The sequence below is a fragment of the Hyperolius riggenbachi genome, chromosome 1 (genome assembly GCF_040937935.1).
Source record: "Hyperolius riggenbachi isolate aHypRig1 chromosome 1, aHypRig1.pri, whole genome shotgun sequence".
Taxonomy (NCBI): Eukaryota; Metazoa; Chordata; class Amphibia; order Anura; family Hyperoliidae; genus Hyperolius; species Hyperolius riggenbachi.
In genome coordinates, this window is record NC_090646.1 from 396149838 (window position 1) to 396165765 (window position 15928).

Below are 15928 nucleotides of genomic sequence, written 5' to 3' on the forward strand. Positions count from 1 at the left end.
GATTCATATGCTTTGGCAAGCACTTTGTATCAAAAAAGAACTCAAGCAATGATTTCTCCATTCACATCGATCAATGTGGATGAATAAATCAGGATTGCCTGGGCATACGAGCTGGTGGGTTTGGATTTTTGGGGTGGCAGCTCCTATGTCCAGGCGGACACCTTCCCCTCCTTTTTGTTTTGTTTTTTCGTTTTTCTTCTTTCTTTTTTTCTATCCAGACCGACCGACCGACTGACCGACCAATCAGCTGCAGCACTGATGGTGCATCCTGACAGAAGCATTGCGCTTCTGTCAGGTTACACAAAATCAGTGCATGCAGCGCTGTAGGACGAGATTTCTCCTCCACAGTAAAAAAGATACGTTTGCCGAGGCATATGGGCCGAGGAGCGGTGTTGGGGTTCATATGCTTTGGCAAGCACTTTGTATCAAAAAAGAACTCAAGCAATGATTTCTCCATTCACATCGATCGATGTGGATGAATAAATCAGGTTTGCCTGGGCATACGAGCTGGTGGGTTTGGATTTTTGGGGTGGCAGCTCCTATGTCCCTCTTTCTTTTCTTTTTGTTTCACATTTTTTGGCAGATATTTATTCATCCACATTGATCGATGCGAATGAAGGGATGTTTGCCGTTCATTTTTCCTTTCAGCCCAGAATGCACTACCTGTATGCCCAATATAAGGAGTATAGCAGAAATACTGGCCATACATGTAATGATTGCAGAGGCCCTAAAATGCCAGGACAGACCCCACAAATGACCCCATTTTGGAAAGAGGACACCCCAAAGTATTCCGTGAGGTGCATGGTGAGTTCATAGAAGATTTTGTTTTTTGTCACAAGTTAGCATAAATTGTTGTTGTTTTTTTTTTTCACAAAGTATCCTTTTCTGCTAACTTGTGACAAAAAATATTTTTTTTATAAACTCACCATGCCCCTCATGGATTACTTTGTGGTGTCTTATTTTTAAAATGGGGTCATTTGTGGGGTTTGTTAACTGCCCTGTCATGTGGGGGGGGGGCTAAATTGTGAGCACCCCTGTAAAGCCCAAAGGTAGTCATTGAACGTTGGGCCCCTTAGCGCAGTTAGGCTGCAAAAAAGTGCCACACGTGCTATCGCCGTACCCGGGAGAAGTAGGCCAATGTGTTTTAGGGTGTATTTTTACACATACCCATGATGGGTAGAAGAAATCACTCTGTAAATGACAATTTTTTGATTTTTTTACACACAATTGTCCATTTACAGAGATTTTTCTCCCACCCAATATGGGTATGTGTAAAAATACATTGTACTACTTCTCCCGAGTACGGCGATACCACATGTGTGGCACTTTTTTGCACCCTAACTGCGCTAAGGGGCCCAGAATCCAATGAGTACCGTTAGCATTTCACAGGTCATTTTGAGAAATTTGATTTCAAGACTACTCCTCACGGTTTAGGGCCCCTAAAATGCCAGAGCAGTATAGGAACCCCACAAATGACCCCATTTTAGAAAGAAGACACCCCAAGGTACTCAATTAGGAGTATGGTGAGTTCATAGAAGATTTTACTTTTTGTCACAAGTTAGCGGAAAATGATTTTTATTGGTTTTTTTTACCAAGTGTCATTTTCCGCTAACTTGTGACAAAAAATAAAATCATCTATGAACTCACCATACTCCTAACGGAATACCTTGGGATGTCCTCTTTGTAAAATGGGGTCATTTGTGGGGTTCCTATACTGCTCTGGCATTTTAGGGGCCCTAAACCGTGAGGAGTAGTCTTGAAAACAAATTTCTCAAAATGACCTGTGAAATGGTAACGTTACGCATTGGACTCTGGGCCCCTTAGCGCAGTTAGGGTGCAAAAAAGTGCCACACATGTGGTATCGCCGTACTCGGGAGAAGTAGTACAATGTGTTTTGGGGTGTATTTTTACACATACCCATATTGGGTGGGAGAAATATCTCTGTAAATGACAATTTTTTGATTTCTTTACACACAATTGTCCATTTACAGAGATATTTCTCCCACCCAATTTGGGTATGTGTAAAAATACACCCCAAAACACATTGTACTACTTCTCCTGAGTACGGCGATACCACATGTGTGGCACTTTTTTGCACCCTAACTGCGCTAAGGGGCCCAGAGTCCACTGAGTACCGTTACCATTTCACAGGTCATTTTGAGACATTTGGTTTCAAGACTACTCCTCACGGTTTAGGGCCCCTAAAATGCCAGAGCAGTATAGGAACCCCACAAATGACCCCATTTTACAAAGAGGACATCCCAAGGTATTCCGTTAGGAGTATGGTGAGTTCATAGAAGATTTTATTTTTTGTCACAAGTTAGTGGAAAATGACACTTGGTAAAAAAAACCCAATAAAAATCATTTTCCGCTAACTTGTGACAAAAAGCTAAATCTTCTATGAACTCACCATACTCCTAATTGAGTACCTTGGGGTGTCTTCTTTCTAAAATGGGGTCATTTGTGGGGTTCCTATACTGCTCTGGCATTTTAGGGGCCCTAAACCGTGAGGAGTAGTCTTGAAACCAAATGTTTCAAAATGACCTGTGAAATGCTAAAAGGTACTCAGTGGACTCTGGGCCCCTTAGCGCAGTTAGGGTGCAAAAAAGTGCCACACATGTGGTATCGCCGTACTCAGGAGAAGTAGTATAATATGTTTTGGGGTGTATTTTTACACATACCCATATTGGGTGGGAGAAATATCTCTGTAAATTGACAATTGTGTGTAAAGAAATCAAAAAATTGTCATTTACAGAGATATTTCTCCCACCCAATATGGGTATGTGTAAAAATACACCCCAAAACACATTGTACTACTTCTCCCGAGTACAGCGATACCACATGTGTGGCCCTTTTTTGCAGTCTAACTGCGCTAAGGGGCCCAGAGTCCAATGAGTACCTTTAGCATTTCACAGGTCATTTTGAAACATTTGGTTTCAAGACTACTCCTCACGGTTTAGGGCCCCTAAAATGCCAGAGCAGTATAGGAACCCCACAAATGACCCCATTTTAGAAAGAAGACACCCCAAGGTACTCAATTAGGAGTATGGTGAGTTCATAGAAGATTTAGCTTTTTGTCACAAGTTAGTGGAAAATGATTTTTATTGGGGTTTTTTACCAAGTGTCATTTTCCACTAACTTGTGACAAAAAATAAAATCTTCTATGAACTCACCATACTCCTAACGGAATACCTTGGGATGTCCTCTTTATAAAATGGGGTCATTTGTGGGGTTCCTATACTGCTCTGGCATTTTAGGGGCCCTAAACCGTGAGGAGTAGTCTTGAAACCAAATTTCTCAAAATGACCTGTGAAATCATAAAGGTACTCAGTGGACTCTGGGCCCCTTAGCGCAGTTAGGGTGCAAAAAAGTGCCACACATGTGGTACCGCCGTACTCAGGAGAAGTAGTATTATGTGTTTTGGGGTGTATTTTTACACATACCCATATTGGGTGGGAGAAATATCTCTGTAAATTGACAATTGTGTGTAAAGAAATCAAAAAATTGTCATTTACAGAGATATTTCTCCCACCCAATATGGGTATGTGTAAAAATACACCCCAAAACACATTGTACTACTTCTCCCGAGTACGGCGATACCACATGTGTGGCACTTTTTTGCACCCTAACTGCGCTAAGGGGCTCAGAGTCCAATGAGTACCGTTAGCATTTCACAGGTCATTTTTAAACATTTGGTTTCAAGACTACTCCTCACGGTTTAGGGCCCCTTAAATGCCAGGGCAGTATAGGAACCCCACAAATGACCCCATTTTACAAAGAGGACATCCCAAGGTATTCCGTTAGGAGTATGGTGAGTTCATAGAAGATTTTATTTTTTGTCACAAGTTAGCGGAAAATGACACTTGGTAAAAAAAACCCAATAAAAATCATTTTCCGCTAACTTGTGACAAAAAGTAAAATCTTCTATGAACTCACCATACTCCTAATTGAGTACCTTGGGGTGTCTTCTTTCTAAAATGGGGTCATTTGTGGGGTTCCTATACTGCCCTGGCATTTTAGGGGCCCTAAACCGTGAGGAGTAGTCTTGAAACCAAATTTCTCAAAATGACCTGTGAAATCCTAAAGGTACTGATTGGACTTTGGGCCCCTTAGCGCAGTTAGGGTGCAAAAAAGTGCCACACATGTGGTATCGCCGTACTCAGGAGAAGTAGTACAATGTGTTTTGGGGTGTATTTTTATACATACTCATGCTGAGTGGGAGAAATAACTCTGTAAATGGACAATTGTGTGTAAAAAAAATCAAAAAATTGTCATTTACAGAGATATTTCTCCCACCCAGCATGGGTATGTGTAAAAATACACCCCAAAACACATTGTACTACTTCTCCCGAGTATGGCGATACCATATGTGTGACACTTTTTTGCAGCCAAACTGCGCTAAGGGGCCCACAGTGCAATGACTACCTTTAGGCTTTACAGGGGTGCTTACAATTCCGCACCCCCCAAAATGCCAGGACAGTAAACACACCCCATAAATGACCCCATTTTGAAAAATAGACACTTCAAGGTATTCATTGAGGGGCATGTTGAGTCCATGGCAGATTTCATTTTTTTTGGTTACAAGTTAGCAGAAATGGAAACCTTTTTTTTTTTTTTTTTTTTTTTTGTGACAAACTGTCATTTTCCGCTAACTTGTGACAAAAAAATAATATCTTCTATGAACTCACCATGCCTCTTAGTGAGTACTTTGGGATGCCTTCTTTCCAAAATGGGGTTATTTGGGGGGTATTTATACTATCCTGGAATTTTAGCACCTCATGAAACATGACAGGTAGTCAGGAAAGTCAGAGATGCTTAAAAATGGGAAAATTCACTTTTGGCACCATAGTTTGTAAACGCTATAACTTTTACCCAAACCAATAAATATACACTGAATGGGTTTTTTTTCATCAAAAACATGTTTGTCCACATTTTTCGCGCTGCATGTATACAGAAATTTTACTTTATTTGAAAAATGTCAGCACAGAAAGTTAAAAAAATCATTTTTTTGCCAAAATTCATGTCTTTTTTGATGAATATAATAAAAACTAAAACTCGCAGCAGCAATCAAATAGCATCAAAAGAAAGCTGTATTAGTGAGAAGAAAAGGAGCCAAAATTCATTTAGGTGGTAGGTTGTATGACCGAGCTATAAACCGTTAAAGCTGCAGTGGTCTGAATGGAAAAAACAGCGCTGGTCCTTAAGGGGGGGTAAAGGCTGAGTCCTCAAGTGGTTAAGTAGCTCTATAGTAGCTCATTGGAGCTCATTGGAGCTTTAAAGGAAAGCGTAAAGGGACTCCGAGCTCAAAATAAATACGAAATTAGTACTCACCTGGGGCTTTCTACAGCCCACTGTAGTGTTCACGTTCACATTTCAGCGCGCCTTTCATTCCCCAATAACTTTATCAATATTTATCACACCAAAATGATCTTTACCTTGTTTTTTCTGACAAAAACTAGGCTTTCTTTGGGTGGTACATTATGATAAGAATTATTTTATTCTAAATGAATTTTAATGGGAATAATAAGAAAAACATGGAAAAAAATCATTATTTCTCAAATTTTGGCCATTAGCCCATTCGCGTTCCGTTGTTTTCACTTGAGAAATGTTCACCTCCCATTCATTAGCCTATAACTTTATCACTACTTATCACAATGAACTGATCTCTATCTTGTTTTTTCCGCCACCAATTATGCTTTCTTTGGGGGGTACATTTTGCTAAGAGCCACTTTACTGTAAATGCATTTTAACAGGAAGAATAAGAAAAAAACGGAAAAAATCATTATTTCTCAGTTTTCAGCCATTAGAGTTTTAAAATAATACATGCATCCATAATTAAAACCCACGTATTGTATTTGCCCATATGTCCCGGTTATTACACCATTAAAATTATGTCCCTATCACAATGCATGGCGACAATATTTTATTCGGAAATAAAGGTGCATTTTTTTCGTTTTGCATCTATCACTATTTACAAGTTTAAAATAAAAAAAATTAGAAATATATCATCTTTACATTGAAATTTAAAAAGTTTAGACCCTTAGGTAAATATTTACATGTTTTTTTTATTGTAATGTTTTTTTTTTATATTAAACATTTTATTTGGGTAGTTTTGGGAGGGTGGGATGTAAACAATAGGTTTAAAATGTAAATGTGTGTTGATTTTAATTTTTCTTTACTTTTGGTTGTAGTATTACTTTTTGGCCACAAGATGGCGGTCATGAGTTTGTTTACATGACATCACTCTAAGCGTAACACACGCTTAGAGCGTTGCATGGGGGAGGTAACAGCCAGAAAAGGCAAAGCTTCCGAGAGAAGCTGTCACTTTTTCAGCGGGGGAGAGGAATCAGTGATCGGGCACCATAGCCCGATTCACTGATTGCCTGGCTAACGAACCGTGGGCCGGGAGCGCGTGTGCACGTGCGCGATCGGCCGCGGGAGCGTGCGGTAGCGCGCATGGTTCCTGGACGTAGTTTCTACGTCCAGGAACCAAAATAGGTTAAAGTTTTAAAATAAGACGTTCTACTGTGGATAAAAGCCACACCTTGTATTTGCCCATTTGTCCAGGTTATTGCAACGTTTAAATTATATCCCTAGTACAATGTATGGTGACAATATTTTATTTGGAAATAAAGGTGCATTTTTTCAGTTTTACAGCCATCACTAATCACAAAGCCAACATTTCTGTCTGCAATCACAGTGGCCTAGAGGGGAGATGAATGAATGGGAACAAAGTTCTCATTCATTAATCTAATGATTGGCGGTGGAAACAAGCGAGCAGGAGGCAACGCGGCGGCACCAATTGAAAATTACTATTATTTTTAACAAAAATAGTCATCATTCTCTGCGGACATGCATGGATTGGCTCAGGGGACTTCCGAACGCAGGCTTCTGCCCGCATGGTCATGCACACAGCCCAGCAGATTGCACAGATGTGAGCCTCACGTCCCTGCGGCTACAGCAGCTCCTGCCACGGCCATGAGGCTCACTGGGTGGCTTAAATGGTTAAGAATGGTGGACTTTCTGGTGGCTTAAAAAGCCAGAGGATGGAGATCACACCCATACCCTGATAAAGCTTGAGGATTGGTCACGCAGAGTAAACCTCTCACCGCTGGGCACCAAAACTAAGCAGCAATGTTATTCTGTGCATGGCGTGTAAGAGTAAGAGTAATTTGGGGCTCCGGCGATAACCAGACCACAAATTACACCTTCCTTTGAGTTGTGATGACTCAGAGAGGGAATAGTATTTGACACCGCCAGAGAGTTTAGTGGTAGCAAAGAGAGCCATCATTCAGTTCTCCCGGCACCCCACTCAACGACAGCGTACTAACACATCCGCAAATTAGATACATTTGTTTATTATACCTTATAGATCTGAAGGACTTCAAGTAGTATTTTATTACTTTAGCCAGATTCCTTGGGATGTTACATAGTTACATAGTTATTTTGGTTGAAAAAAGACATACGTCCATCGAGTTCAACCAGTATTCTCTTATTTTCTGTGTAGAACATTTCATATTTTATTTTTAACATTTAAGTTGGAAAAAAAAAAGATGGTAACGCACCAATTTTGTCCTGACACTTTTATATTTGGTAAATGCAGCTCTTGGTCTTAAGTACTGGAACTCCAGCATAGGAAGCAACTGCAGTTTAACTGATTAGATGCGAGCCACTGAACTCACAACAATAACTTCTAGGATGCTTTTGTCTCCCCAGGTTGGTAGATACTGAAAGCTATCCTCCGGGGCTATGTGAGTCATTAAAATGATAACATCTATGACATCATTATGCAAAATGAAAAAAAGAAAACACAAAGAGGTGTGATGGGTTTTGTTTTCTCCTGAACATTCATTTGTGTAAATAACCTGACTGTGCTTCCTGCTGCTTGTTTGATATTTATTCTTTCTGGTAGAAAATGACCTTGAAAATCCAAAGGTGCTGTTTTTTTAGTGCTGCCATTTTTCACAAGACCGCCCACTGACTAAATATCAATTAAAGCATCCTATTATGCACAAAGGATAAAAGGGAACATGTAGCACAGCCAAATCCAATACAGTGATCATTTTGACATTAAGCAAACATTTAGTCTGCTCTTGTAACTCCATTGATGTAGTTCCTCTGTGTTTAATTATGTTGTTAGTAGACAAAAAGGCTTAAGCATGAAACAGTATATAGTTATTCCCTTTGTTACATTATATAGATTAATTAAGTGAATGTCCTAAGGCCTGGATTTAGCTGGAAATAATACAAAATGGTATTATTAAAAGATTAGCTCGGCAACAAACAATTTAATGAAGTAAAATGGCATTACTATGACAACAATTATTTCCGTACAGTGAAAGTCCAGTCTCTCAACCAAATATATAATATATAAAATTGCTTGAAAATCAGAAATTTATTTGTACAGAATGCAAACATTTTTATAAAGTCTACTCTCTGTATATGCAGTATTTCCTGAAATCCCCAGTAATGCCTAATAATTGCATTTCATTTTACACTTCATTTAATTTTTAAAGCAAAAATTGTTGATTTTGAAAAAACAAACAAACAAACAAACAAAAACACTTTTACATTAACCTATGTACGAGAATTATGCCTGCACAAAATTTTGGTGCCACAACAATGTAAAGGTTTGCTCATGTAACTTGTTCTTCCTACTTTATGTGTCTCATTGTCATGCCCATCTGGCCTGCCCAGCAGCTTAATCCAGAGAGGAGAGAAAGAAATTGTATTCTAGTTCTAAGCACACTTGACCTGCAAAAAAAGATTCTGTCCACCAATTTGGTTCTTTACAGATCTTAGTTCTTGATAAAATGTGCCTTGTACATTTTTGGTTTTAGTTCAACTTCAAATAAGCCACTGCATGAAAAGCTAGCATTATCATAACATTTAAAATATGAACATGGTATTAATCTTTGTCATAGATTGTAAAGGATGCACATTGGTTAAGGATTATCACATCATAATTTAAGGGTTGGCCATTTTTTTGTTTGTATCTTTCAATGTGAAGTGTGGCTAGCATCATAATATCAAGATTTACATTTAACTGAGCTAGTGGTACTGTTAGCCCTTTAGTCACATGTGTCTGGATATATACAGTTAGGTCCATAAATATTTGGACAGGGACATTTTTTTTTCTAATTTTGGTCTGTACATTACCACAATCATTTTTAAATGAAACAACTCAGAGGCAGTTGAAGTGCAGACTTTTAGCTTTCATTCAGTGGGGTGAACAAAATGGTTGCATAAACTGTAAGACATCTAAAGCATTTTGAACACAATCTCTTTATTTCAGGGGCTTAAAAGTATTTTGGACAAATGAAATAACTAGAGATTAAATGTTCATTTCTAATATTTGATTGAAAACCCCTTGCTGGCAGTAATAGCCTGAAGTCTTGAACTCATGGACATCACCAGATGCTGGGATTCCTCCTTTTTATGCTCTGCCAGGCCTTTACTACAGTGGGTTTCAGTTGCTGCTTTCAGTATTTGCTACTGGCTACCAGTGATGAGCGAAAATACTAATATTGTTTTAACATTCATTTTTGCGAAAATATGTAAAATTCGATTTTCGAACAAAAATTCTTTCGAAGTCTGTTTTGATATTTATTGCGATTTTCACGAATTTTTGTGGTAAAATATTGTTTTCATGGAAAATTAGTCATAGTAAAAAGATAGTTCTTTGCTTTTTCACTGTAAAAAGTATTGCTTTTCCACATGTTTCATGTCAAATATACCTTTTTTTCGCATTTCCAAGCATATTTTCGCGTTCATTTTCTCGAACCGAAATTAGGATTTTTGATATGAAAATGACTTTGGTGAAAATTTGCAAGTAACACTGATGGCTACCACAGCAGAGCTGTGTAAATGAATGCCTAAACTGTATATATACAATGCAATGATACATTGCATAATTACATATACAGATATATGCAATAATGTACAGTAAAATCAGAGTAGGCTGCAAGTGAAAGGGTTAGTGACTGTGCAAAACCAAGCAGTGTAGGGATTCAGGATATTAAGGACTAGCACAGAGCAGCATGAGCAGAACTAACAAACTGAGTGAATTTGCTAAAATGTAGAAGCAGGCATTCAAGGGATTAATTAGCTTATTAGGTTTTTAGAAACCTTAACTACAGGTTAAATGTAATTATTGAGAAACCACAATTACATGAAGACACCTGACAGTGGCTGTGGAATTACATTCAGCGCAGTAATAATACTTAGCAGCCTAATTATAAATTGCCACTATTTTGTTTTCCTTTTCAAATAATCAGATCATCATCTTTAGAAAGGAGCATACTGAATAATTCAGTTATTTGCTCACCCACTGTAATTAAAGTGCCAATCCATATCTCATTCACCTGAGTGGACTCTTCTATCACTTTAGGCCACCGTATCAAACTTTTGGCTAGTTTTGGACATGAAGCTTAGGCCTCAATTCGTTTTTCAGTTCTCCACCCAACTGGGGGGTGCATCACCCATGGGCCACAAGACTAATATAGGCAAAGGTTGTGTGACAGGAAGCTTTTAGCTTCAAACCTTCCCTGAGATTCAGGACAACATAAAGAACAGGATGTCGCAGATCACCTCTTTTTAAAGTAAAGATCTGCTGCAAAAGTAGTGAATACATATTTGAAAAAAGCATCTTGCTCACCATTCTGTCAAAATTAAGTAAATAGCATTTTCCACTTTCAAACTGATGAACACTACTTGGTGATCCATAGAAGCAATCAGCTAATACCTGTTTAATAAATAAGATGGATGCAACTTACTGAACAATAATTATCAACAAAAGTGGTTGTCAGGGGGAACAGGTGATATTTTCTGCTGATCACCACTTTTATAAATAGGCACTCCACTGACCTCTAAAAAAGTGTGAACATTTCTGTAGAAATAATTACATTTTCCTGGTGATAAGCTGATCACCACATTTATAGTGCCAATAATAAGCATGTAAATTCAAGAAAGTACGGTAACTATTTCCTACTAGCAAGTAAGTAAGGTACTGTATTTCAGATGGATGTTTAGGGAAAAAGTAGTATTCTGTGGGAAATCAATTTCACAGAAAGAAAAAAAATGTTCTCTGCCCAGGCTAACATTGTGAAGTATTTGGTCCTTAGTCAATTCACTTTTTTTTCCTAAAGAGGAATTGTAACCATGGGTTGAACTTCATCAGAATCAGTAGCTGATACCCCTTTTTCCCTTGAGTAATCGTTATGTTTTCTCACATAGATAATCAGGGGTGTCTGTATGGCTGATATTGTGGTGAAACCCCTCCCACAGTGTGATGTCAAGACCTAGGTCCTGACATCACACTATGGGAGCCTTGTTGCATTGTGGGAAATAACGTCTCTTTTCAACTACCAAGCAACCAGAATCTACTATATATATATATATATATATATATATATATATATATATATATATATAGATAGATAGATAGATAAAACTTTTAGTCTATAACATTAGTGGGGGGCAGAGCGACAGATAACGGCAGTTGGGGGTGTCTGTTTTTTTCATGTCTGCCAGTGGTAAAGATGATTATGTACAGACTGATTGTGGATCAAACAGTATGAACAAATTATATGAAGAATATCAATCATTTCTTGATCTCTCTTCTATTTTATAACTTCTCACTTTGGAATGTATTGACTTATTTTTTTCCCCTTTTTACTTCCGTTTTCATCTTCCGTTTTAAATAACTTTCCAGCACTCTGCAATTGAAAAAATACCAAGAAGTAGGTTAATATCACCTAGGAGAAAACTTAGAAGAAAAAGTAAATTGAATATGGACCATTTTGTTCTTCTGAAGAAAAGATAAGTAAAAGTAAATATCTTCCTTTTTATCATCTCCATCCTGGCCATGTGCCTGGATTTATTCAGTGCTGTATTTAAAGCAGTACTTCAGACATTAAATTAAAACTAACTGGTAAGTAAAATACACTATATTTATATGCCCAATAAGGGACCCTCTTTCCCAAGTCCTTCTTTCACTATGATAGGGCCAAGTGCTGCTATAATAGTAGTTCTGGGGTAGTAGGGCAGTAGTAGCACTTTATATGTAAGAACCAAATTGGTAATACCAACTGTTCAGTACATGTTTTATTAACTCATGCCATTATGAGTTTCATTATTATATGATTTGGAGATTGAGACAATCTATGAGAGATTCTAAATTCTTGGATTCCAGAGTTTTTAGAAGACAAACAATGCCTTGTTTGACCAGATTGTGTGGTCAAAGAATTTTGTGTGTTGTTGTTTTGGTATGTGTGGGGTGACAGTGGTGGTGCATATTGCCCTGTGGGATTAGCCGACTGTTAGCTGAAAATATGGTGAGCTCTGGTCTTATTGCAGATATACAATTTACAAGTCAGACAGGTGTAGCTCTTGTCATGTATATCTTTCAAATATTTCAATGAAAACTACAGTGATTGAACCACTAGCACCTCTCTTGTAGAGATTTGAACCAGTGCTAAACTAAATCACTTTCTTGTACAGCAATGGAGCAGTGAAATATCAAGTTTCTAAATGCAGAGGATGTCCTGCATAGGCTGAAGTTAATATGTGCTATATCATCTGGCAATAACGCATGAATGATAGCATGCTTTGCAAAGGTTACTTTCATAAGAATCTGTCATTTTAGGAGAGATTGGAAAGCATTTCCACATCAACAGAAGCAAAAGAAACCCGGAGGTCCTTGTCTTTTTACATTCAATGTCAACTATTTTTACAGGTCTTCAAAAGAATTATAAAGAGAGGGTTTTAAAATCGCCATTAATGGTACCATACCTTTCCAAGTGTAAGAATGTTTGTTCAGCTTTTGACACCAAGCTGTTTAGGCAGAAAATGGAGTTTAGAGTTTTGTTATGATTTTTTTTTTGCTCTGCATGGCTTGCACATTTTAGAGATGTATCCATCAAACTATTTATTGTTATTACTATTATCTTTATTACTGTGCATATAAAGTGTGCCTGAGATGAGAGAAAAAATATATATACATACCTGGGGCTCCCTCCAGCCCCCTTCAGGCAGTTGGCTCCCTTGCTGTCCTCCTGTGCTGTCTTGACACTTGTGCAGTCCGGCCACGTGCACGCCTCCATCACTTTCCCATCGCCAGGGGTCATTCTGCACCTTTCCAGTAGTACTGTGGTGACAGGAGCATGGTGGGGGGCATGAGCATGGTCAGGTCACACATGCAATGTATGAGGTGACTACAGGAATTAGCGAGCTGGCTAGTGGAGCATCGAGGCAGACTGGAAGGATGGCCAAAAAGCCTATGGCCGGAAGGGTGTTGAAGGAAGGCCCAGGGACATATGCATTTTTTCTCTCGTCTCAGGTTTCCTTTAAAGGCGCGTACACACGCCATACTGCCGCAAACGACGGGTCCATCAGACCCTCCCGCTGGGCCGACGTTCAGCCGACAGTAGCACATGTGTACGTGCTGTCGGCAGACTGATACGGCTGTTTCTGTTTCTGGTGTTGTGCTAAGCAGCAATAGTCCAGCTAACTGGCTGTCATTATAGGTTTTATTTGAACTTCAATTGTGCTCAGCACAGAAGGAAGATACGGGGATGTAGGTGATCTGCTATGTTGTGAATCATTTAAGGACTCTTACATCTCTCTGTTTTTGTTGATTTGGCTTTCTTTCAGCATACAAGTAAGTTCCATTTAATGTTAAGCCTTTGCATTAGACTCTTAGTATGCATTTAAGTAGAAAATAGGAAAACAACATATTTGGGTCACAGATCAGGTTGCTGGTCCAAACACTTGTAGGTCAGGTTGGGTGCAGATATAGGAATCATCAGAAAAGTTGGCAGTTGGTTGACTGCTGGTAGTAAAATACTGGTCAGGTGCGAGAATTCAGACTTGTGCAAGCTTCTAGACTAAAGGACTCAGATAAGAAGCTCATGCTCTGGCTTAGGTATATAGGGATATACTGACACAATGTACACTTTGTGCCAGTATGTAAAAGTTAAGAATCAACAAAAACACAAAGGACATTGTAAGAATTTATTCTGACGTTTTTTAAGGTTCTTATCTGGGATCATGACTTCATCAAGAGTTCTGACTGCAATATAGAACCTTGTAGGTAAAATCTTGCATTTATAATCTGTAGAGGATGTCCTTTTCAATTCCCTTTTTGCTCAACTAAAAGACCACTGCTGTCTCCTCCTTCATTTTTAGTCTTAGACATGTCCTCCTGATGCATAGCCTAGCTGTGTCTATCAATAGAAGAGGTGCTGGCTGAAATCTGTTAGATGAGAAGAAAAGTTTGAAGGGAACAGAACTCTTACAGAGATTCATCAAGTAAATAGGAAAACTGCAAGTAACACTGGGAAAACCCTATTATCAATAAACATGACCCATACTGCAATCAAAGCGGAGTGTGTAGATGGGGAGATTAAGAATAATAAAGAATAATAAAGTATTCTAGTACTCCCTGCCCCCATCATGTCCATCTGGTTAGAGACCTCTTGAAACAGAGGGTAGAGCCATGTCACCTATCTGCCCTCTCTGCTGGTGAGAACAGAGCAGAACAGTTTTGGGGGAGCACCACACCATTTTATTAGGTCTTAGCTGCAGGGAAGTTCACTTTATATAACAAAAGCATAGCACCCCTTTGCATTATCACTAAAAGTGTGCTTTGTGCAGGTCTTAAGCCTTGATAGTTTTGGACTGTCTCAGATGACAATCCAGCATGTGTGAAGCTGCCACAACCTTGTTTAGCAATCTGCTGTGGTGGACCATAAAAAGATGGATGAAAAATCATTGCATTTTTCTTTTGTCCTTAAAGCTGCAGGACGCTGCTCACTCATTTTTTATCCATCATCCCTCCTCTCCTCTTCTATTACATAGCACCCTGAATGTCTGTACAAAGTTTGTTCCGCGAACTGTTGCCCTTACAATCAATTACATTTGAGTTGAGTTGATTTATGCACACCTTCTCATACATGTTAATTATTTAGTTTACCTACTAATTAGCTCAAAATCTTGCTTCTTCCTTTTTAGTGTTACAAAGTAATTTGAAGCCAGAAACAAAATCCCCATATAGTTCAGTACATTAGGCTCTTAGTATTGTGACAAGACCTAAACTATTACAACATATTGTAGTTGTGATAAGGGAGCAACATACCTATATTACCAAGGTATTAGTCTGGTCACTTGATCATAGTTCTCCTGTTCATAATGTCATGCCATATAGGCACAAATGTTTATTTATGCAACACCACTGATTTGTGACATTTGCAAAATATAAACCCTCTCTTTTGCTCCAGATATCAGATTTCTGTTTACTGTACTTTTTTACTCAGTCCTATTCAGAAGGTAAAGTGTAAACATTCAACCACTGATGTTTACACAACTCAACAACAATAACACAGTCATGTTAAGAGATAAGCGAACTCTAAAGGGAATCTACAGAGGGTTCCTCTGACTTGTTCCACTGAGAGAGTATTCATATAAGTATCAAAACAGGGTCCACTAATGCTGTGAAGGAGATGTACAGTGATTTCTAAACAACAACTTCCAAATATAATTTATAACAGGTAGTACACTATTTAAAGACTACTAGATGTCAACCTGACCAAACTAATGACAGTTGTGTACAATTTCTTTATTTACATGTTCATATGAAACATCCTTTCATCGTATGTGCACTTTAAGATTGTTATTTAAATGTTTTCAGTGGTTATATGTCTTTAAAAAGACATAAATAACAATAATCCCAGATTTTAAACAGTGGTTTTTCATCACTTTTACATTTCACTTTTATCTTTAAGTTTTGAATTGCATCTAGCTATACGACTATTACACTGCAACTTTTGTGTAACACAGAGTACATTCTAATATTTATAACATAATATTTAAAGCACATTTCAAGCTGCAAATTGTAGCTTGATAACAGCTGTATGATTTTTCAATTAAG

General features: G+C 38.3%; 1 protein-coding gene and 1 long non-coding RNA gene across 10 annotated transcripts in view; one reads left to right on the forward strand and one right to left on the reverse strand.

Annotated features, from left to right (window-relative positions):
* The window catches only part of LINGO2 (leucine rich repeat and Ig domain containing 2), a 2118418-nt gene that overhangs the window by 1440566 nt on the left and 661924 nt on the right, over positions 1-15928 (reverse strand). The gene's annotated exons all lie outside the window — the stretch shown is intronic.
* LOC137517749 (uncharacterized) overlaps positions 7672-15928 on the forward strand; it is a 44289-nt gene continuing 36032 nt past the window's right edge. The window contains exons 1-2 of the long non-coding RNA XR_011020647.1: positions 7672-7716; positions 11714-11830. This is a non-coding gene — a long non-coding RNA (uncharacterized lncRNA). The remainder of the gene's footprint in view (positions 7717-11713; positions 11831-15928) is intronic.